This window comes from Scyliorhinus torazame, chromosome 9 (genome assembly GCF_047496885.1).
Source record: "Scyliorhinus torazame isolate Kashiwa2021f chromosome 9, sScyTor2.1, whole genome shotgun sequence".
Lineage (NCBI taxonomy): Eukaryota > Metazoa > Chordata > Chondrichthyes > Carcharhiniformes > Scyliorhinidae > Scyliorhinus > Scyliorhinus torazame.
The window spans coordinates 46,429,104-46,451,228 of NC_092715.1; the positions used below are offsets into that span (position 1 = coordinate 46,429,104).

The window sequence follows — 22,125 nt, forward strand, 5'->3', positions numbered from 1 at the left end:
GTGCCCTCGTTCTGGTCTTAATCTCCCAAAGGCAAGAAAAGGTCAGTGAGCATGTGGAGGGAAGTGGAAGGCTTTTATTAATCAGCATGCATGGGGCCGGGTGGTGGTGGGGGGAGATAACGGCATTCTGCTAAAGAAACTTCCAGAGGCACAGAACTGATTAACCCTAATTAAACCTCTTCCTGCATTGTGTAGCAGTGAGAAGCACTGTGAAATGTGTGATTGATGATAGTGGCACTGGCTGATTTTGTTTTTGGACAATAGTATACAACAAACAAATATTGATTCAGCCATTTCTGTCTGAATGCTAGTTCTATTAAATTGATATTTTCTTGAGAGGAACCCCCACCCTCCCTCTCCGTTGTGCCTGGAGCACTCCCACTATTCCCGTAGGATAGTAGGAGAGCCCCTAAGCAGGGTTTCCGCTGGGTACCAAATGGAGTATGATGCCCACGGCACACAACACGACCTGGTTCATTCCCTCGCTCGACTTCCCCTTTTTCACAGCAGGAGGCACTTAGCTGCCTTTGATGTGCTGAAATGCTGTCAATCATGGCAAGAGTGTTGATAAACATTGTGGTTAGCATCAAAGCAGGGGTAATGTTGTCTATCATTGGCAAATGCAATGTATTGCTGTGTGAAATTGAATGGGAGATTTGCATTTCAAAGGCTGTCAAGGTTTTTCAAGCCCTATAAAGTGTACTTGGCTTTCCAGGAAGCCTCTGACCCTTGTAACAACCGCTGCTTTGAACACTTCTGTCTGAGGCAGCAGATGTTAGGAAAGGGTATGTGAAAATGCAATGATTTTTCAATGTATGCTTGGACTGTATTTCAACTTTCAGGCAGGGGTCTCTGATGGGGAGATATGATGGGGATCTCTGTTGGGGCCTGATGGGGGGGTCTCTGATGGGACTTTCTGTTCGGGGTGTGATGTGAGTTTCTCTGTTGGGCGTCTTATGTCTGGGGTGGGCATGAATTGCTTTGTGGGGAATAGGGGGGTCCTGGGGGGCACCTATGTGAAATACTTGACCCACCGCAGGGTCCACTGCGTCAGGACCGCGCTTGAAAATACTTCCAACAATCCACACCCAGGTGAATCCCGGCCAAGAAGGCCGGGGTATTATGGGGGGGGGGGGGGGGCTGGAGAATTGGGCTTCCAGTGCATAAATCGGATGCAAATTGGTTCAAATGACCCATTTGCATCCTCCCACCAGTACAGGGTGTGTAGCACGCTGCTTCCCTCAGCAGGGGACTGGAGAATTGGATGGGATCAGCACCGTTTTTAACCAGCTGCTCGATTCTCCGCCAGTGAGCAGCATGATAGCATAGTGGTTAGCACTATGGCTTCACAGCGCCAGGGTCCCAGGTTCGGTTCCCACCTTGGGTCACTGACTGTGCGGAGTCTGCACGTTCTCCCTGTGTCTGCGAAGGTCACCTCCGGGTGCTCCGGTTTCCTCCCACAAGTCCCGAAAGATGTGCTATTAAGTCATTTGGACATTCTGAATTCTCACTCAGTGTACCCGAACAGTCGCCGGAGTGTGGCGACTAGGGGCTTTTCGCAGTGTTAATGTAAGCCTACTTATGACAATAAAGATTATTATTTGTATTAGATAGGGCGCATGCTCCCGCTGGCAGGTGGTGGAAAATCCACCACTTAGTCAGTCTTTGGGACTATCATCCCCGCTGAGTTTTGCTAGAACTTTCGATTTCCTGTTGAAATTGGTCCATTTGAGTCGTGTCAGTAACAGGAAGCTTTACTGTGCCGACCATTCGTGTTAAACTCACTGGCCTCAGAAACAAAGGAGACTTTGCCGATCATCTGCAGTGGAAAATAGGTGAAGCACATTAGGTATACGGTGACAGCGAATGTTTTGCAGGAAGCTGTCTCCCAGCCTCGAGGTACTGAAAGGGAGACATTAGGACACAGGAACAGGCAAGATTGTTTTTGTTTTAGAAAAGGGTCTACGTTTACATGGCAATGTCTGTGAAGTGCACTAAATTCAGTATCAGATGTTAACAAAAACAAACTTTCCCAAAGGTTCAGATCACAGACATGAGTATGATAAGGCCCTGCACCTCAACCTGGCTTAATGTTTTGCCTGCTTTTCCTGCTCTTGCATATTCCCCTGGGGGTCCCTGCAAGCCAGGTGCTGGGGATTGTCTCAGTCTGCTGCCTGCCTTCTTTCAAACTCTGCAGGCCTGGGATTAGTTTGTGAATGGTTGATTTACATTGAGCCAGTTAATTCAGCCTCTGCACTTGCAGCTGATTTGAATCAGCCCGAACCATATCAGTGGCACATAGCTAGTGTGCTGGGGCTGAAAGGGACAGAAAGCTGCGAGCATTGCTCTTTGTTGCCCTCCATAGTTGGGTTTCGCAGTCGTTTGTGCACCACTGGCCCTCAACGAGGTTCCGAGCCCCTTCACCATTTGAGGATTCAGGACTCAAAAGGTGGACCTCCCTCCGCTACAATCTGCTCGTTTCGTAAGAGGGAATGAGTATGAACGACACTTTGATCAACAGCAAAACTTCCAAATATTGCAGTGACAAAGAATACTGAACAAAGCCTTTTCTTGCCCAGTCTTCATCAGACTTACAATGGAAATTGCTCCACTATTGTGCCACATAATTCAACTCAGAATAATACGAAGGTCATTTGCATCAAAAACCTGCTCCAGTGGCTTGTTTCTATCTCTCCTCTCCTGAATGTGATGATTACAATCACAACAACTTGCATTTAACTTTCACGGTTGTGTTAGCAAAACTGCTTTAAATGCTTTGCGTCTGCATAACAAGACATCATTTGACACTAAGCTACGTAAGGAAATATTATGACAGGCAACTAAAAGTTTGATAAAATAACTTTTAAACCAGGCCTTAAAGGAGCAGAGCGAGAGGATGATGGTGAGTATAAGAAAGGAATTGCAGCTTAGGGTCTATAGACAGCTAAAGACCGCCTCCACTGCTGGGGGAGAATCTAATTCCGGATTTCTCCCCATGTCTGCGTGGGTTTGCTCCAGTTTCCTCGCACAGTCCAAAGATGTGCAGGTTAGGTGGATTGGCCATGTTAAATTGCCCCTTAGTGTCCAGTGATGTGCAGGTTAGGTGGGGTTAAGTTAGATGGGCAAGACCAGCTCCTCGTGGCAGCTGGCTGGGACACTGCATAAAAAGCAACTTCTTTACAATTCAGCACTCTCCACCACCACCACTCAAAAACCCGCTGCTGCAGTATCCTGGGCAAGACTGCAGCTAATGAAACATCCACTGGTGCCCACCTCCTTCGTACAGTAGCTGGGGACCCAATCGTTCCTTGTTCAAAGATGTGTTCAGGAGGAGGAGTGATCATAGGGGTCTCCATCTTCATTTAATAATAATCTTTATTAGTGTCACAAGTAGATTTATATATCTTTTTAAAATTTAGAATACCCAATTCATTTTTTCCAATTAAGGAGCAATTTAGCATGGCCAATTCACCTAGGCTGCACATCTTTGGGTTGTGGGGGCGAAACCCACACAAACACGAGGAGAATGTGCAAACTCCACATGGACAGTGACCCAGAGCCGGGATTGAACCTGGGACCTCAGCGCCGTGAGGCAACAGGGCTAACCCACTGCGCCACCGTACTGCCCTCCAAGTAGGTTTATATTAACACTGCAATGAAATATCTGTGAAGGTCCCCGAGTCGCCACATTCCGACGCCTGCTTGGGTACACAGAGGGAGAATTCAGAATGTCCAATTCACCTAACAAGCACGTCTTTCGGGACTTGTGGGAGGAAATCGGAGCATCCGGAGGAAACCCACGCAGACATGGGAGAACGTGCAGACTCTGCACAGAGAGTGACTCAAGTCGGGAATGGAACCCGGGTCCCTGGCACTGTTAAGCAACAGTGCTACCCACTGTGCTACCGTGCCACCCAGGTATCATAGAATTTACAATGCAGAAGGAGGCCATTCAGCCCATCGAGTCTGTACCGGTTCTTGGAAAGAGCACCCCATCCAAGGTCCACACCATCCCCACAACCCAATAACCCCACCCAACACTTAAGGGCAATTTTGGACACTAAAGGCAATTTTAGCATGGCCAATCCACCTAACCTGCACATCTTTGGACTGTGGGAGGAAACCGGAGCACCCGGAAGAAACCCACGCACACACACGGGGAGGATGTGCAGACTCCGCACAGACAGTGACCCAAGCCGGAATCGAACCTGGGATCCTGGAGCTGTGAAGCAATTGTGCTATCCACAATGCTACCGTGCTGCCCCAGGTATGAAGGCACCACTGAGATTTCCAGAAATTAAAGGGAAATGGTCATGGTGGATCCCCTGTGTGACTGACCAAACGGCAGTGCATGTGGAAATGTTCAGAAAATAGCTGGTGTAATCTTCAAAGGGACAAGCAATTGGCGTGTGTTAAATATAAAGAGGTCTCACAGACATCAGACTTTTCAGCTTTCTTTTATTTTTCCAGTTTGGAAAGCAGCCCCTACAAGGGCCCCGTGTAATACAAGTGCTTGTGTGGTGTGTCTGCTGCACATTTGTGTTCTTGATGAGAGTTCTTGGGCACATGGTTAAAGGATCGTAAAAGGCTGTTTAAAAACTAATTCTGGCGGCTGATTTGAAGTTCAGTAAATCCGCCCCCTGCCTTGTAAAATGGGAGAAGATTGAAGGCGCTTTATTTTTATTTTTTTGCAGCTGGGGAATGCTGGTTTGTGTTCATCTGGGGGTGAGATCAACACAATTTTTCCCAGTGCAACCTTACCCAGACCCCAGTGTACCAGGCCACGCTCAAAAAAAAACACCATTCCTCCTCAACAGACACTTAAACAAGAACAGGATGCCTTGGGCGCTGCTTGTTAACAGAATCTAATAATGTGCTTCTGCCACTCACAAGCCGGAGAGTAAACCTTTTTTTTTTAAAGAAAAAACAAACGTCCAACATTTTTTTCCCCACAACAAATATGTTGAAATTAGTTTCCAGGCGAGACCCACACATAAATCAAAGTAAAGAGGGGGGTGGGGGCAAAAGCGTACATTTGACGAGAATGATTCATTGGCGAGGCAGACTTGCCAGGTCAGCCTCAGCTCTCATTACCCTCATTATCATCGCTGCATCTGTATATGAAATATAAGTCCAATCGCTTGGGAATTTAGGTTAAAGGCGCCATCTATTCTGTTAAACACAGCACTGTCTCACTTTACGACGGAATAATTTGGTGATAGCGGTTTGGCATCCTTATAACAAAAGCCCTCTGCAAACTGCAAAGCGGGCGGAAGATTGATGGGGCTAACTGCACCTTAATCATTTGTGGATCAGTTCCCTCTTCATGAACTTGACCCATTAAAGGTTCCCTCCGACAGTAAAAAAGCATTCACTACTCCGTGTTGACATCTTATCCCCCCAGCTCAGTCCCCAGGACCCTGCAGTCAATGGGCTCAGTGTTTGTGTGGGGAGGGAGGTGAGGCTGTTAGCCGATCTACAGAAACTCTACATTGCCAGCATTGCAACTCACCTTCCTTCTTACCCCTTTCAGGGAGGGTCATGCCACTGTCTTTGCATAAACAACTTGCTGTGCTTAATTTGCTACTTGGGAGTTTGGGGGGGAGGGGGGGGGGGAGGGGAGGGAGGATTTGTTGCATGGTAGCAAGGTGTTCTTTCTCGTGTGTATCGCACATCAAAACTGTCCTCCTTGTTCCCTCAAGAAGTTTGACTGCAGGAGACTTGAGTACAATGTATTGCTTTTTAAAAACAGAAAATACAATTAAGGGGCAATTTAGCATGGCCAATCCACCTACCCTGCACATCTTTGGGTTGTGGGGGTGAGACCCACACTGACACGAGGAGAATGTGCAAACTCGGCAGCACAATTGCTTCACAGCTCCAGGGTCCCAGGTTCGATTCCATCTTGGGTCACTGTCTGTGCGGAGTCTGCACGTCCTCCCCGTGTGTGCGTGGGTTTCCTCCGGGTGCTCCGGTTTCCTCCCACAGTCCAAAGATGTGCAGGTTGGGTGGATTGGCCGTGATGGATTGCCCTTAGTGTCCAAAATTGCCCTTAGTGTTGGGTGGGGTTGCTGGGTTGTGGGGATAGGGTGGAGGTGTTGACCTTGGGTAGGATGCTCTTTCCAAGAGCCGGTGCAGACTCGATGGGCCGAATGGCCTCCTTCTGCACTGTAAATTCTATGATAAACAAAGTCAATGGGATTCTTGCCTTTATTAACTAGGTCAGGGAGGTTACGCTGGAGCTCTATAAAACGCTGGTTCGGCCCCAGCTGGAATACTGTGTGCAGGTCTGGTGACCATACTTATAGAAAGGAACTGATTGGGGGCGGCAAGGTGGTGCAGTGGTTAGCACTGCTGCTTCGCGGCACCGAGGACCCGGATTTGATCCTGGCCCCGGGTCACTGGGCATTCCACAGGGCAGGTGGAATGGCCACGCTAAGTTGCCCCTTGGAAAAATGTTTTAAAAACAGGTCAAAGGCATATGGGGAGATGGCAGGGTGGTGGATTTGAGACCTGGAAGAGATCAGCCATGATCTGATTGAACGGCAGAGCGGGCTCAAAAGGACTGAATTGCCTACTTCTGATCCAGGAGCTGGTTTAGCACAGTGGGCTAAACAGCTGGCTTGTAATGCAGAACAAGGCCAGCAGCATGGGTTCAATTCCTGTACCGGCCTCCCCGAACAGGTTCCGGAATGTGGCGACTAGGGGATTTTCACAGTAACTTCATTGCAGTGTTAATGTAAGCCCACCTATGACACTAATAAAGGTTATTATTATTGAAATCATTGAATGATTCAGACCCCACCCGCACTATGCGGCAGCGAGTTCCACAAATTCGCCATCCTCTGCGAGAAGTAGTTTCTCCTCATCTCGGTTTTAAATCTACCACCTTTCAAACTATATCTGTGACACCTCGTTCTGCACATATACTGTATATACAAAGTGGAGAAAACAATCGAAGGATGTACTGACATGATTAAATGAAGATAGATGGGAGGAGGCTCATGTGTGTATATATTTATATAGATATATGTGCTGTACATATGGTGCAAGGGTGGCAAATAGGGACCTCATCAAGTATTAACTATTACAATCAAGTAAATTCATAAGAAATCAGGCAGGAGGACCAGAAATTTAAACTAATGAAAAATAAATGTAAAGAAGACATATTATGAAAAGAAGTAGGTTTTTCCACACCTCAAGTCTATTTTTTGCCATTCAGAGAACTTGTGACTGATTTTACCTCAACTCCATTTACCTGCCTTTGTGCCACTCTCCTCGATATGGTGGCACAGTGGTTAGCACTGTTGCCTCACAGCACCAGGGACCCGGGTTCAATTCCAACCTTGGGTGACTGTGTGGAGTTTGCACATTCTCCCCGTGTCTGCGTGGGTTTCCTCCGGGTGCTCCGGTTTCCTCCCACAGTCCAAAAATGTGCAGGTTAGGGAGATGGGCTATGCTAAATTGCCCTTTAGTGTGTCCAAGGCTGAGGTGGAGTTACAGGGATGGGGTGGGAGAGTGGGTGTCTGCTGTTTCGGAGGTTCAGTGCACACTCGATGGGCTGAATGGCCTCCTTTTGCACTGTAGAGATTCTATGATTCTAAGATATGCTTAACGAATAAATATCTGTTGATTGTCATGGTGAACATTTTGATTGAATCAGCAGCTACCACAATTGATTTGATTTGATTTATTGTCACATGTACTGAAGTACAGTGAAAAGTATTTTTCTGCTGCCAAGGGAACGTACACAGTACGTACATAGTAGACAAGAAGAATAATGAACAGAGAACATTGACAAATGGTACATCGATAAACAGTGATTGGTTACTGTGCGGAACAAAGGGCTCAACAAAGCAAATACATGAGCAAGAGCAGCATAGGGTGTCGTGAATAGTGTTCTTACAGGGAACAGATCAGTCCGAAGGGGAGTCATTGAGGAGTCTTGTAGCTGTGGGAAAGAAGCTGTTCCTATGTCTGGATGTGCGGGTCTACAGACTCCTGTACCTCTGTACATTTTGGGGAAAGATGTCCACTCCCCTTTGTGTGGAATAGGTGCTTTCTGACCATGGCCCATCTCCAGTTTTTAAGATTATGGCCCGTTGTTTTGGAATTTACTGACAGGTCACTAATGATTGGAGCAATCTGCCAGCCATCGTTTTGAAGAACAAGTCCAGGTCAGGAAAATGCATCAAATTCAAATTGGGTGAGGTGAGCCATCATCTAGCCCTTCAATCTTTCCCTCGCTTTTCTTTTCCCACATTCTATAAATCTCCCCAACTTCAATCTTAGCTGTGAAAACTAAGATGGGAAATGATGCACCATGGAAATAATGATCTGGAATTTTTTCTTTTACTTTCTGGCATTTCAATTTCGCCTGAAAACCAGCTTGAAAGCTAAACGCTTTGCAAATCTAACTACATTCTCGGACCACTGCTCTTTGGCTACACTCACTTTCCTTGGGTTCATTTAAAACAAAAGGCTTATTTTAAGGATGGTGCCTTGGGATTGTTCTGAACTTCACAGGCTGTCAAAATTGTTTGGAGCTGAGTGTTTTAATCCGTTAAAAAGAACAATCTTGGTTTTCTGCATCAGGGAGCTCATTATCTTCACCAAATAGCTTTGTTTGAGCACCACGCTATTGGCAGCGGGTATTCAGAAACCAGCACCATGGTACAGCAAATGAGAATCACATTCACAATGAAAATTCTAGTCAAAGACCATTTCAGATAGTAATTCCAAAGCAATAGCTGAGAAAACCAGTACAGATCACATTCATCAAATACTAAAATAATCTCAACTGATGGTTGTGCTAGTGACTTGTGTGGAGATGACATTATTTTTCGCCCCTTGACCCTGAATTTTCTGCAGTTATTTTGAATTACCTGTAAAATGTCTCTCTTTAGCTCAAAAGTTATTTGGCAAAAAAAACCTTGACGGGCTTGCGTTTACTGGCTGACTAGTTCTGACAGAGAGCCGAATCGGACCTTGTGGTGAGCCACGTATGGCTGTTGTATATATTATTGTATTTACTCACTGTTATTGTTGTTGTGTTGATGTTGTTGTTGGCTCCGCCTGTGGCTCCGCCGCCCTGAGAAGGTATATAACCCATCGATCCGGGACAGCCTCTCAGTGCGGGAGCAGCTACTGGTGGGCACATTCTAGCTGATTAAAACCACAGTTCTTGTTAACTACCGTTTCGACTGGATTGATTGGTATCAGACCTGATGGGCCAAATGGTCACTTTTGCTGCAATAACCATTATGTGTTCACAAAAGCTTGAGGGTTAGTGGGTGAGTTAGAATGAATGAGTGAGGGTGAGTGATTGAGGGTGAGTAAGTGAATGAGAGTGTGAGTGAATGAGGGCAACTAAGTGAGGGTTAATGAGGGTGAATGAGTGAGTGAATGAGTGAGGATTAGTGGGTGAGTGAGTGAGAGTGAGTGATTGCAGACAGGTGACAGTGTGAGCGAGGTTGAGCGAATGAGGGTGAGTGAGGATTAGTGAGTGGGTGAGGGTTAGGGTGTAAGTGAGTGAGGGTGTGAGTGAGTGAAGATTAGTGATTGAGCGAGGGTCAGTGAGTGATTGAGGGTGTGTAAGTGAGGGTGAATGACTGAGTGAGGGTGAGTGACGAGGTGAGTGAGATTGAGTAAGTGAGGGCAAGTGATTGAGTGATGATGAGTCAGAGTGTGAGTGACAGGGTGAGGGTGAGTGAGTAAAAGTGAGAGTGGTGGTGAGTATCTGAGTGTGAAAGTGAATGTGAGAATGAGGGTGTGAGTGACTCAGTGAGGGTGTGAGTGGATGAGTGAGGGTGAATGAGTGTGAATGAGTGTGAATGAGAGTGAGTGAATGAGTGAGGGTTAGTGTGTGTGTGAAGTGAGTGAGTGAGGGTGAGTGATTGCGGACGGGTGATGGTGTGAATGAGTGAGGGTGAGTAAATGAGGGTTAATGAGTGAGTGAGGATTAGTGAGTGAGGGTGAGTGGACGAGGATTAGTGGGTTATGGAGTGGGTGAGGGTGTGAGTGAGAGAGTATTAGTGATTGAGTGACGGTTAGTTTGAGGAAGGTTGATTTGGTGATTGAGGATGTGTGATTGAGAGTGAGTGACTGAGTGAGGATGAGTGATTGAGTGAGTGATGTTGAGTGAGTGAGGGTGAGTGAGTGATTGAGGATGTGTGATTGAGAGTGAGTGACTGAGTGAGGATGAGTGAGTGAGTGATGCCGAGTGAGTGAGGGTGAGTAACTGAGTGAGGGTGAGTAACTGAGTGAGGGTGAGTGGCTGAATGAGGGTGAGTGAGTGAGAGCGATGGTGAGTGCCTGAATGAGTGAGGGCGAGTGAGTGAGAGTAAATAAGTGAGAGTGAATGTGAGAGTGAGGGTGTGAGTGACTGATTGAGGATGAGTAAGTGAGGTTGAGTGACTGAGTGAGAGTGAGGGTGTGAGTGACTGAGTGAGAGTGAGTGAAGGAGTGAGTGAAGGTATGAGTGACTGAGTAAGGCTGAGTGAGTGAGGGACAGGAAATGAGTGAGGGTGTGAGTGACTGAATGATGGTTAGTGTGTGAGCGGAGGTGAGTGAGTGAGGGTGAGTGAGTAAGTGAGGGTAAGTAGGTGAGGTGGTGAGTGAATGAGTTTGAGTGGCTGAGGGGGAGTGAGGATGGGTGAGGTTCCCATGGGTAGAACACATATCAAGGTGAGATTTCTCTGACTGCTATGTGCTCTTCCATTCGACTCCGCCACCACCTCCTCTTTCTCTTCTCCATCTCCTCATTTTCCTCTCTGCCACTTCCACATCCTTCTCTTCCTCCCCGCCACCACCACCTCCTCACCTTCAGCAATATTTTGGCCAAGCAGGCACCTTGCCCCACGTTATGGTGGATCCTGGCAGCCACCATCTCCACATCCACATCCTTCCCTATTTCTTGTATCTTGGAGTATGGCTCAACATATGGAAATTCTCCATGTATGGGCATGTTGTCTGTGCGCAAACAAAAATCAGAAATGAAACAATTAATGAACATGCATATAATCGATTTTCATGTTGGAAATGGATATTTTTCCGGATTGCAAATCATACAGCAGTCACATTCTCATAAGCATGAGGATGATAATTGTTCAGCTGCCCAAAACTCACATTTAAATCAAAGGTCTAAGGTCACGTCAGAGCCTGAGTGTAACCCCGTTGGGGCAAGTGGCATGCATGATTACCTGTCCCCAAACTCGCTAGCTGACCACACCAAGGCTCCTTAGACACACATGCCAAACCCAATGTCCGCTACACCTCGAAGGACAAGGGCAGCGGACTCACGGGAATACCATCACCTTCAGGTTCACCTGGAGCAAATCAGCATCCGGACTCAACAATGTATCGCCGTTTTTTTGCTGTCGCTGAGTCAAAATCCTGGCCCTAACACCATTATGTGTGTACCTATAGCACAGTGGGTAGCACTGTTGCTTCACAGCTCCAGGGTCCCAGTTTTGATTCACTGTCTATGCAGAGTCTGCATGTTCTCCCCGTGTCTGCGTGGGTTTCCTCCGGGTGCTCCAGTTTCCTCCCTGAAGTCCCAAAAGACGTGCTGTTAGGTAATGTGGACATTCTGAATTCTCCCTCTGTGTACCCGAACAGGCGCCGGAATGTGGCGACTAGAGGCTTTTCACAGTATCATTGCAGTGATAATGTAAGCCTACTTGTGACAATAAATATTATTATTATTACACCACGTGGACAGCAGCGGTTCGAGAATGTAGCTCCCCCACCACCTTCTCGAGGGCAATTATGGATGTGCAATAAATAAATGCATACCCCATGAATGAATTTTTTTCAACAATCACAGCCAGACATTGCGTAACTTCGGCTGACAAAATCAGGGGTGAAATGCTTTCTGGCTGGGTTTCTAGTTGGTTTCTGGTTGACCCCAGGTACATAGCAGTCGTTCTGGCCTGCAGGATGTGCCCGCAGGGTTACAGCTGTTTTTTTGTCCAGCTGGGGGTTGAAATGATGAAGTAGTTGGTCGCTGAAAAGATACAGATTTTGTTTGATCAGTTTTATAAAAGTGTTGATATGATGTATAAATGATTATTTAGCCACATACACACACTCGTATGTATAATATAGCTCAGCATACATTGCTCACAATATATTGAAGGGTCCGAAAATGACTAGGTTAACATTTTATTTTACCACAAAGAATGTTGAAATATGTGTGTGATTTTTAAAATATTGAGTGCTGGGATATTTGAGCTATAGGATAGCGAAGCAGATTTTTCTGTGCTATGGATGTTTTTGAAGGGCGGAACACTTCATAATATTATCGTTTCTATATTAGTAGGCAGGAGTACTAAAAATACACTTTTCAGAATGAACCACTACCTTCCAAAATGTCAAGTGAGTAGTTGGACTAGAGCTCGGAGGAATATCTACAACATTTTTAAAATGCTTCCTTCACCCTGTCCAAACCACTCCACGCATCCCCCTGCCTCCCCCCCCCCCCCATTTCCTCCTCCCCTCCCCCCATTTTCTCCCCCCATTTCCTCCTCCCTCCCCATTTCCTCCTCCACACCCCCCCCATTTCCTCCCTCCCCCCTCCTCCCCCATTTCCTCCTCCCCGCCCCCCCATTTCCTCCTCCCCTTTCCACCCTACCCCGGTACTTTACAAACCTGGAGGATCCCAGATTGCGGGCGGGATTATCACACTGTTGTTTGCGAGACTTTGCTGTGCGTAAACAGGCTGCTGTGCTTCCTCATTACAAGAGTGACTACACTTTGGAAGTACTCAATTGGCTGTAAAACACTTTATGACATTCATGCTATGATGTTATATATTGGGTTGGATTTTGTACCCCCCCTTGCTCCCGCCGCCCGTGTTTTCCAGAAACGGAGGCCGATGCTGTTTAGCACAGGGCTAAATCGCTGGCTTTGAAAGCAGACCAAGGCAGGCCAGCAGCATGGTTCAATTCCCGTAACAGCCTCCCCGAACAGGCACCGGAATGTGGCAACTTGGGGCTTTTCACAGTAACTTCATTTGAAGCCTACTTGTGACAATAAGCGATTTTCATTTCATTTCATTTCATCTTCTGGTTCCACCGCTTTCAATGAGAGTTCCCACTGTTTGCACCCTCCACCACCGGTGAACCCGCAGCCGGGGAGGGAGGGGGGGGTCACCATCGGCGGGACCAGAAGATCCCGCCGATGACAAGCCGCTTCCGCTGCGGAAAAACATGTTTCAGGGTGCTGGAGAACTCAGCCCGTTTGCCAACTTTAAACAAATGATTAAAGAATTGAACAGCAGTCATCTGCAGCTTAACACTTCTTAGGTATGCAACATGAGGAGCCAAGCAACCTATCAAAATTTAAATAATGAGTCTTTCCCTACATCTTTGAGTTTCCGTGATTTTTCTTGTACCGTCTTTGCTTTTCCATTTCTCTTTCTCCTCTGCCCCTGTGGTACTTAGTTCTAAGTTATTTTGGTGATTAGCGAATGTGTTATTGAAGTCGTGCATGTTTCAAAAGTAGATTTTTGTGTGCTGTTGTGAAAATAAATTGAAAGGAAAATGCTACATAACTGAAACAAAATTAAATATACTGGGGATGCACTGAAGGACAGTTAGCTTCTATAAAAGTAATCTTCTGTTGAGCATATTGGTTCATTGGAATTAGGAACATTTTATTTTTTTCATGAAGGTTAATCATTCCTTTTTATTTCTTCATAATCTTTCGTTTATTTCTTTCTCCCAGTTATTTCCCTGGATCACCTCATATTTCCATACGCTGTGCGCCCTAGATTCTATGGGAAATAAAATAAATCTTCGATGTTGGCAGCAAATAAAGTTAGTAACAGCACATTACATGTCACGTGTTACCTTGCGTAGGGTCAGCACAATGACGCACTTCTCAAAGTTGCTGAGAGCCTCGAAACATTTTGAATTCTTGGGTGGGCAAGTGAAGGCAGAGGGCTGTGCAATATTTTTTCCCACACCAATAAGTTAGGAACGTCGGAATTAGGAGCAGAAGTAGGCAATTCAGCCCTTCGAGCCTGCTCCACCATTCAGTCAGATCAAATTCACCTCTCTAGTTGTCCATATCCCTTTAACCCATTTTAAAAATTATATCGATCTCCTTCTTGAAACCATTTAATGACTCAGATTCCACCTCACTATGGGGCAGCGAGTTCCACAAATTCATCATCCTCTGCGAGAAGTAGTTCCTCCTCATCTCAGTTTGAAATCCACGGCCTCTATATCTGTGGACTCTCATTCTAGATTGCCCGACAAGGGGGAACATTTAATCTACGTTTACTTTAGCAATTCCTTTTAGTATTTTATATGCCTTGACCAGATCTCCTCTCATCCTTCTAAACTCCAGCGAGTATAAGCCCAAACTGTTTAATCTCTCTTCTTACATTAACCCTTTCATCTCCGGAATCAATCTGGTGAACCTCCCCTGAACTGTCTCCAGTGCTATCACTCCTTCCTCAAATAAGGAGATACAATACTCCTGATGTGGTCTCACCAGCACCCGATACAATTGCAACAATACTTCTCTACTTTTAGACTCCAGTCCATTTACCATAAGGGGCTCTTGAGGCATATACTGTGACAGTGTTTAAAATGGAATTGTGTAAGTATATTGAAAAGAAGAGTATAAATGGTCATGTGAGGGAGATGGAAAGCAAGGAAATGAGGCCTGAGTCAGTGGCAGTGGCACAGGTTTCCATCCAAACTATAATTCCTTTGAAATGGTTCAATGGTTGGTAAAAAAAATGAAAGTTGAACAACGTTCCAGATCTTCTGAATTATTTTGACTTCTTTATGGATTTGCACAACATCAATTATTAAGGACAGAATAACCAAAATGGGAAAGTTAACAATTTATCGTTGGTAGTCAGTTTTAATTTTTAATGCACCCAACAGGCAGGCTGAGATTGATGAACCAAACCCAGTGGGCCTGTGAGGGGATTGAGCTGGTTGAACAGAACAGCACACACAATTGAACAGCAAGCTTTAGAACTTCTGGAAGTCAGGTAAGTCTGTGCCTGTTTTACTCCTCTGAACGTCTTCGTACAGGAAAATGCTACACTTTACATCGCTCCCAATGCAAGCAGTGACCATTTGCATGGATTTGCATGAAAATCATAGATTGTTGTCAACAAAAAAGCAAACTGAGGATGTCGGATGCAGGGAAATCTGAAAGAAAAGGCTGGAAGTGCTGGGGACAGTCAGCCGGGCAGTCAGCATCTGTGGAAAGAATGGACAAGTTAGCATTTCAGGTGTCAAGCTTTTGTTAGAACTGCCATCAACTAGTAGTTGATGTCATGAGTCAGCTCGAACATTGGATGACTGACTCCCTATCTTGTAGGCACTCCCTATAAATTCGACCGCATTAGCACAGTAGTTTCTTGTTGATTTCAATCAACAATTTTTGGACAACATACATTAATCTCCCCATTTTCTTTAAAAGGCTGTCCTGATTTGGGAGCATTTTACACTCATCAAAACTTACAGTATCAGAGAAGGCCATTCGACAGGCCATGTCTGTACTGACTCTTTGCACTTAGGCCCCACAGCCTCCTCCTATGCTCACATTCCTCTGATTCTAAAATGTCTTGCCATTTTTGCAACAAGGCTTTCTTAAATCTTAAAATCATACAATGGTTGCAGCATGGAGGCTGTTGGATTTGTTGAGTCCATGCCAGCTCTCTGCAAGTACAGTTCAGATGCCCATATCCTTGCCCTTTCCCGGGTGACACGGTGGCACCATGGCTAGCACTGCTGCCTCACGGCGCTGAGGACCCAGGTTCGATACCGGCCCCGGGTCATTTCTGTGTGGAGTTTGCACATTCTCCCCGTGTCTGCATGAGTCTCACCCCCACAACCCAAAAAGATGTGCAGGGTAGGTGGATTGGCCACGCTAAATTTAAAAAATATATAAATTTAAAGTACCCAATTCATTTTTTCCAATTAAGGGGCAGTTTAGCAAGGCCAATCCACCTAGCCTGCACAGCTTTGGGTTGTGGGGGCGAAACCCACACAAACACGGAGAATGTGCAGACTCCACATGGACAGTGACCCAGAGCCAGGATCGAACCTGGGACCTCGGCGCTGTGAGGCAACAGTGCTAACCACTACGCCACCGTGGTGCCCTTTGGCCACGCTAAATTGCCCTTTAATTGCAAAAAAAAAGAATTGGGTACTCTAAAGTTATGAAAAAAAACATCCTTGCCCTTTCTGCATTATTCAGCACATTTATTTTTGCCTGCGGGTGCTTATTCAATTCCCTTGGAAAGCTACAATTGCACACTTGCCTCGACCAAACCCTCAAACAGTGCATTCCAGATGCTGACCACTCGCTGCATTAAAGAAGTTTTATTCATGTTGCGTTTGGTCCTTTTGCCTTTCACCTGAAATCTGTGTCCTCCAGTTCTTGGCCCCTCTACCACTGGGAACAGTTTCTTCCTGTCTGCTCTGCCTAGACCCGCCTTGACTTTGAACATCTCTATTAAACCTCCTCTCAGGAGACCAACCACAGCATTTCCAATCCGTAGCTGAACTCTCTGATCCCTGGAAGCATTCTAGTAAATACTTTTTGCACCCTTTGGTTAAAAAAGAATGAGACAAGTCATACTTAGCTGGAAGTTTTGTGTTGTACAGGTGATGTCTTCTGATTTAATATACCTATTGACATTGGATCCTTGAAATTGAATGTTTCAGATATTGTGCACTAACGAAGCCCAATCAATCACCCAAGGAGGTTTTATACAGGCGCATATGAATGGTGCTTATTTAAGAATTAATTCTTTCTGTTCAGCACATGATGAAAATGATTTGCCCGGCAATCATCACCACACATTATACTTAGTGCTAAAAAGTAAATAGCATGTGGTGTCAAGCCTGTTGAAATAATTCAGCTTTGGAGGAAATGGTTAACCTGTATCGGTATGCTGATTAATGGACTTGCCATTAAGCCGGCCTGTGTGGTATAGTCGGTGGCGAAGTGACAAACCAGACACATTTTTGATCTGGTTGCTCTCATCCTGTTCTACAAAAGGGCTTTCTGTGTTGCTGTAATTAAAAACAAGCACTGTAATTTATGTTGAGGTTTCAATTTATTAAGCTGGTAACAGACGTACACTGGTTCTATAGTGTGATGAGAGCGAACTGAGCTGCATTCTGTGTGTTGTTAGCTGTGCAAACTATTAAGTACATCTTTCTCTAGAACCCCATTTCAATTCAGACTAAACCAGCCTTCGTCATTCACTCATGCCCTGAAGGTGATGGCTGTTTTTGGGCGACACAATTCCAGAGGCCCCCGAAAAAGCAAGTGGCCATTTTTCTTGTGAACCTAGCGTCTGGGTGTTGCCAGTGTGTTCAAGAATGGAAGGGCATTAGATCCGTGTCAATTCTGTCCTCATAGTTAGGGCGGCACAGTGGCGCCGAAGTTAGCACTGCTGCCTCACGGCGCCGAGGACCCAGGTTTGATCCCAGCCCCTGTCTGTGTGGAGTTTGCACATTCTCTCCATGTCTGCGGGGGTCTCACCCCCACAACCCAAAAAGATGTGCAGGGTAGGTGGTTTGGACAGGTTAAATTGCCCCTTAATCAGAAAACAATTTTTTAAAATAAAAAGCTCTATCCTTATAGTCCACATATAAAATAGAATCACAGTACAGTTACAATGGGCGGCAGGGTAGCACAGTGGTTAGCACAGTTGCTTCAAATCGCCTGTGTCCCTGGTTCAATTCCCGGTGTCCCTGGTTCAATTCCCGTTTGGGTCAATGTCTGTGCTCCCCCATGTCTGCATGGGTTTCCTCCGGGTGCTCCGGTTTCCACCCACAAGATCTGAAGTGCATGGGGTGGGATTCTCCCAACCCTGTACCGGGCTGGAGAATCCCCGCGAACGGGCCACGCCGGCATGCGATTATCCACAGAGCGGAGAATCGGCACCGGCGTGGTTGGCGCGGCGCCGGTCATGGGCCGCTCTACGCGGCTGGCCCGCCGATTCAAGGCCCGAATGGGCCGAGTGGCCGTAAGAAAAGGGCCGAGTCCCGCTGGCGCCGTTCTAACCTGCTCTGGGCCGGCAGGACCTCGGCGTGTAAGGGTTGGGTAGCAGCCTTAGGGGGTGAGGGGGTGAGGGGGGGGTTCGCCCCCGGGCGGGGTCCGACCCCCGGGGTGGGGGGCCTCTGATGTGGCCTAGCCTCGTTGGCGCTGGCACAACTGCACATGCGCGGATCCCACCGCGCACAATTCGTGCCGGGATCTGCAGCTGGAGCAGTGCGAACTGCTCCAATGCCATGCTGGCCCTCTGTAGGGGCCGGAATTAGTCATGGGAGTGGCCCGTTCACGCCATCGTAAAACGCTACGGCATTTCCGATGGCATGGACACTCTGCTGCGGGATTGGAGAATCCCGCCCGTGATTGTTCGGTGAATTGGACATTCTGAATTCATCCTCTGTGTACCCGAACAGGAGCCGGAATGTGGCGACGAGGGGTTTTCACAGTAATTTCATTGCAGTGTTAATGTAAGCCTACTTGTGACAATAATAAAGATTATTATTATACAGTCCCTTGTGCCATCATGTCCCGTGCTTGCTCTCTGTGGAAGTAACTTACCTGGTCCTATTCACCCAGCTTTTCCCTGTTGCCCTACAATTTCTTTAGCTCCTGATAACTAACCAATTCCGCTTTGAAAGCCACAATTGAACTACCCTGCACCAGAATCTCAGATCCTAACCACTGCCTGTATAAAAAGTTTTCCCTCACATCACCTTTTTGCTTTTTAAAAAATAAATTTAGAGTACCCAATTCATTTTTTCCAATTAAGGGGCAATTTAGCGTGGCCAATCCACCTAGCCTGCACATCTTTGGGTTGTGGGGGCGAAACCCTCGCAAACACGGGGAGAATGTGCAAACTCCACACGGACAGTGACCCAGAGCCGGGATCGAACCTGCGACCTCGGCGCCGTGAGGCAGCAGGGCTAACCCACTGCGCCACCGTGCTGCCCTCTTTTTGCTTCTTTTCCCAATCACTTTTAAATTGTTGCTGTCTGGTTCTTGACCCTTCCACCAATGGGGCCAGTTTCTCCCATCTACATTTATCCCACCCATCATCATTTTGAACACCTCTAACAATACTTCTAGTAATCTACTCTTCTCCATAGAGAACAGCCCCAGTTTCTCCAGTCCATCTACATAACGGAAAGTCCTAATCCCTTGAACCATTCTCGCAAATCTTTCCCGCACCCCCTCTGATAAATACCTTTACAAAAGAGGGATGCCCAGAATTGGACATTTGTGTTTTTCCAGCAATAATCACTATAGTTATCGGGAGTAGGAATATTGATTGATCAATTACTTTGATTTGTTCATATCATTCGAGAGCTGCTGAATCATGTTACCTCATGATTAAGGTCAGCCAAGCCAATACAGACTGGGAATTATGCCCTGCAGCTGGATGATCTCTACGCCTCAGCAGCATGCTGAACCGTGCAATTTATACACCAAGGTTTTGAGAGAGTTCTCTTTGGTGGTTTAATGTGCCTGATCATTTGTTTGAATAATTGGTAGCAGATTCAATTGTGTGCAAAAGTGAAGGTTGGTTAATTAAAAACAGTGCAGGTAAAGATGCTGATTATTTCTCCGGAAGTGTTATTTGTGGCAACAGTTTGAAACCAGTGTGTCTGGACACGTCAGCTGAAAATACCGACTAGGTGGCTGTTATCAGCAAGGTGTTAAACCATTCACTGGAAATGAAGCATCCTTAGCCTCAAGCCTGACACTGATTAACCACAATCTGACAAACGCGTAGTTTCTGGGCCCCCTCATTAATCACAAAAATATTTTAAATGCACGCCGAGAATATGTTTCCTCTGTACGACTCCAATGGACCACCCAGAGTTTGTTGCACCGACGGGGAGGAATAAAAAGATTGTGTCCTGTATACAGTCGCTCTGAAATTCCCTGAGGGAGGGGGCGGGGTGGGGGGGGGGGGGGATGTCCTGGAGGTACTCTGGCAAATTTCCCTCTGGAATCAGGCTGGGGGAGCCATATGGGGTTTTGATGGGTGTGAGGCCTACCATGTTTCCAGGCCTGAACTTAACTGTCACAGTCACCGTGTTAAGGAAAAGTCAACAATGTATTTGTGGGCCTCAGTCCTGAGCTCTTGCACATCAAGGTTTGAAACTGTCTGAGAAGCTTGTCCTATGGATTAATTTCAAACAGTCCTTGGCTTTAATTAAAAATCAGACAACAAGTCACTATGTCCCTCAATCCTGTACAAATACCAACTACCTTTGGTGATAAATCAATTAAGGTAGCACAATTTCTTTGGATGTCATCATGCATAATTTTGTTATTAATCAACACCATCTGCTCCTTGCGATCGCAAACACTTCATTTTCTCAGTGCTGGCCATCCCAAGTCTTTCCACACTCGAATATTAAAGGTCTGCTCCAGCAAGTGCTGAGAAATCAACATTAAAAATTTACCAGCAATTAAAGGATGCTCACATCATTTAAGTGGAATGTATGTGTTAAACCTAGTATTCTAATCTCAAGAGTGCATCGTTTCTGTTTTAATAATTAGATGATAATGAGGGGAAATAAAAGGCAGCCATCAGCAAAGGATTCAGGTTCGGGTGTACGGAGCAACATTGAACCGTGTGCTTTGCATATTATACATGTACGTTTAGAAGAGAGATGAAGCTTGATCAGTAAGGCTTTATTAATCAGAACCTGTCCCTTTTGTTCATTGTCTGTGAGTGCGTGTAAGAGAGTGAGAAGGAATGCTGTGTCAGGAAGTATCACTTACTCTGCATAAAAATGGAGTTTAGCATTGATCTTATTTAGCAATAGCTTGTCCTGTATCGATGTTTTTAAAAAAGCTATTAACTTGTGTCTTGTCTTGTTCAATTGCTGTTTCCCAAAGGTGCTGATTCATACTGGGTTATAGAGCTGCAGGCAGCCCACACCCTCCGCCCATCTCCCCCAAAAGTGTCTGAGTTAGTTGACCATTTTCATGTATTTGTTAAGCCTAGCCACAGACATTTTCGACAGCTATTCAGGCACATTGCGCATCGCTGTATAGGCTCAAATGCAGTCTCTCCACACATTTATTTACATATACACAATTTCCAGCAGGAGTGACAATCAAGAGTGGCAACCCCGGTTTGTGTTTGGATTAAAATGCAATCATGGACAAAAGATCCAGCCTGCCTTGTGGTAGCCATATCACCTGCCGTAGTCACATGACCTCTGCCATGAGGCACTGACATTCTGACCCACAGACCACAATCAGTAAGAATAAACAACACTTCCTCCACAATAGTCCTCCGTACGGGGCCCCGCAAGGCTGCGTATTTAGCCCCCGACTATACTCCCTGCATACACATGACTGCGTGGCAAAATTTGGTTCCAACTCCATCTACAAGTTTGCTGAGGATACGACCAGAGTGGGCCGGATCTCTAATAACGACGAGTCAGAATGCAGGAGGGAGGTAGAGAACCTGGTGGAGTGATGCAGCGACAACAATCTAACCCTCAATGCCAGCAAAACTAAAGCGCTGGTCATTGACTGCAGGGAGCAAAGTACCGTACACACCCCTGTCAGCATCAACAGGGCTGAGGTGGAGATGGTTAGCAGCCTCAAATTTCTCGGGGTACACATCTACAAAAATCTGTCCTGGTCCACCCACGTCGACGCTACCACCAAGAAAGCACAACAGCGCCTATACTTCCTCAGGAAACTAAGGAAATTCGGCATGTCCACATTAACCCTTACCAACTTTTACAGATGCACCATAGAAAGCATCCTATCTGGCTGCATCACAGCCTGGTATGGCAACTGCTCGGCCCAGGACCGCAAGAAACTTCAGAGAGTCATGAACACAGCCCCAGTCCATCACACGAACCTGCCTCCCATCCATTGACTCCATCTACACCTCCCACTGCCTGGGGAAAGCGGGCAGCATAATCAAAGATCCCTCCCACCCGGCTTACTCACTCTTCCAACTTCTTCCATCGGGCAGGAAATACAGAAGTCTGAGAACACGCACGAACAGACTCAAAAACAGCTTCTTCCCCGCTGTTACCAGACTCCTAAACAACCCTCTTATAGACTGACCTGATTGACACTACACTCCTG

General features: G+C 46.3%; 1 protein-coding gene across 25 annotated transcripts in view; it reads left to right on the top strand.

Annotated features, from left to right (window-relative positions):
- The window catches only part of LOC140429166 (teneurin-3), a 3,593,949-nt gene that overhangs the window by 2,598,898 nt on the left and 972,926 nt on the right, over positions 1 to 22,125 (top strand). For all 25 annotated transcript variants that reach the window (XM_072515817.1, XM_072515806.1, XM_072515811.1 and 22 more), the window contains one exon: positions 14,904 to 15,013. The gene's annotated coding sequence lies outside the window, so the exon portion shown is untranslated. The remainder of the gene's footprint in view (positions 1 to 14,903; positions 15,014 to 22,125) is intronic.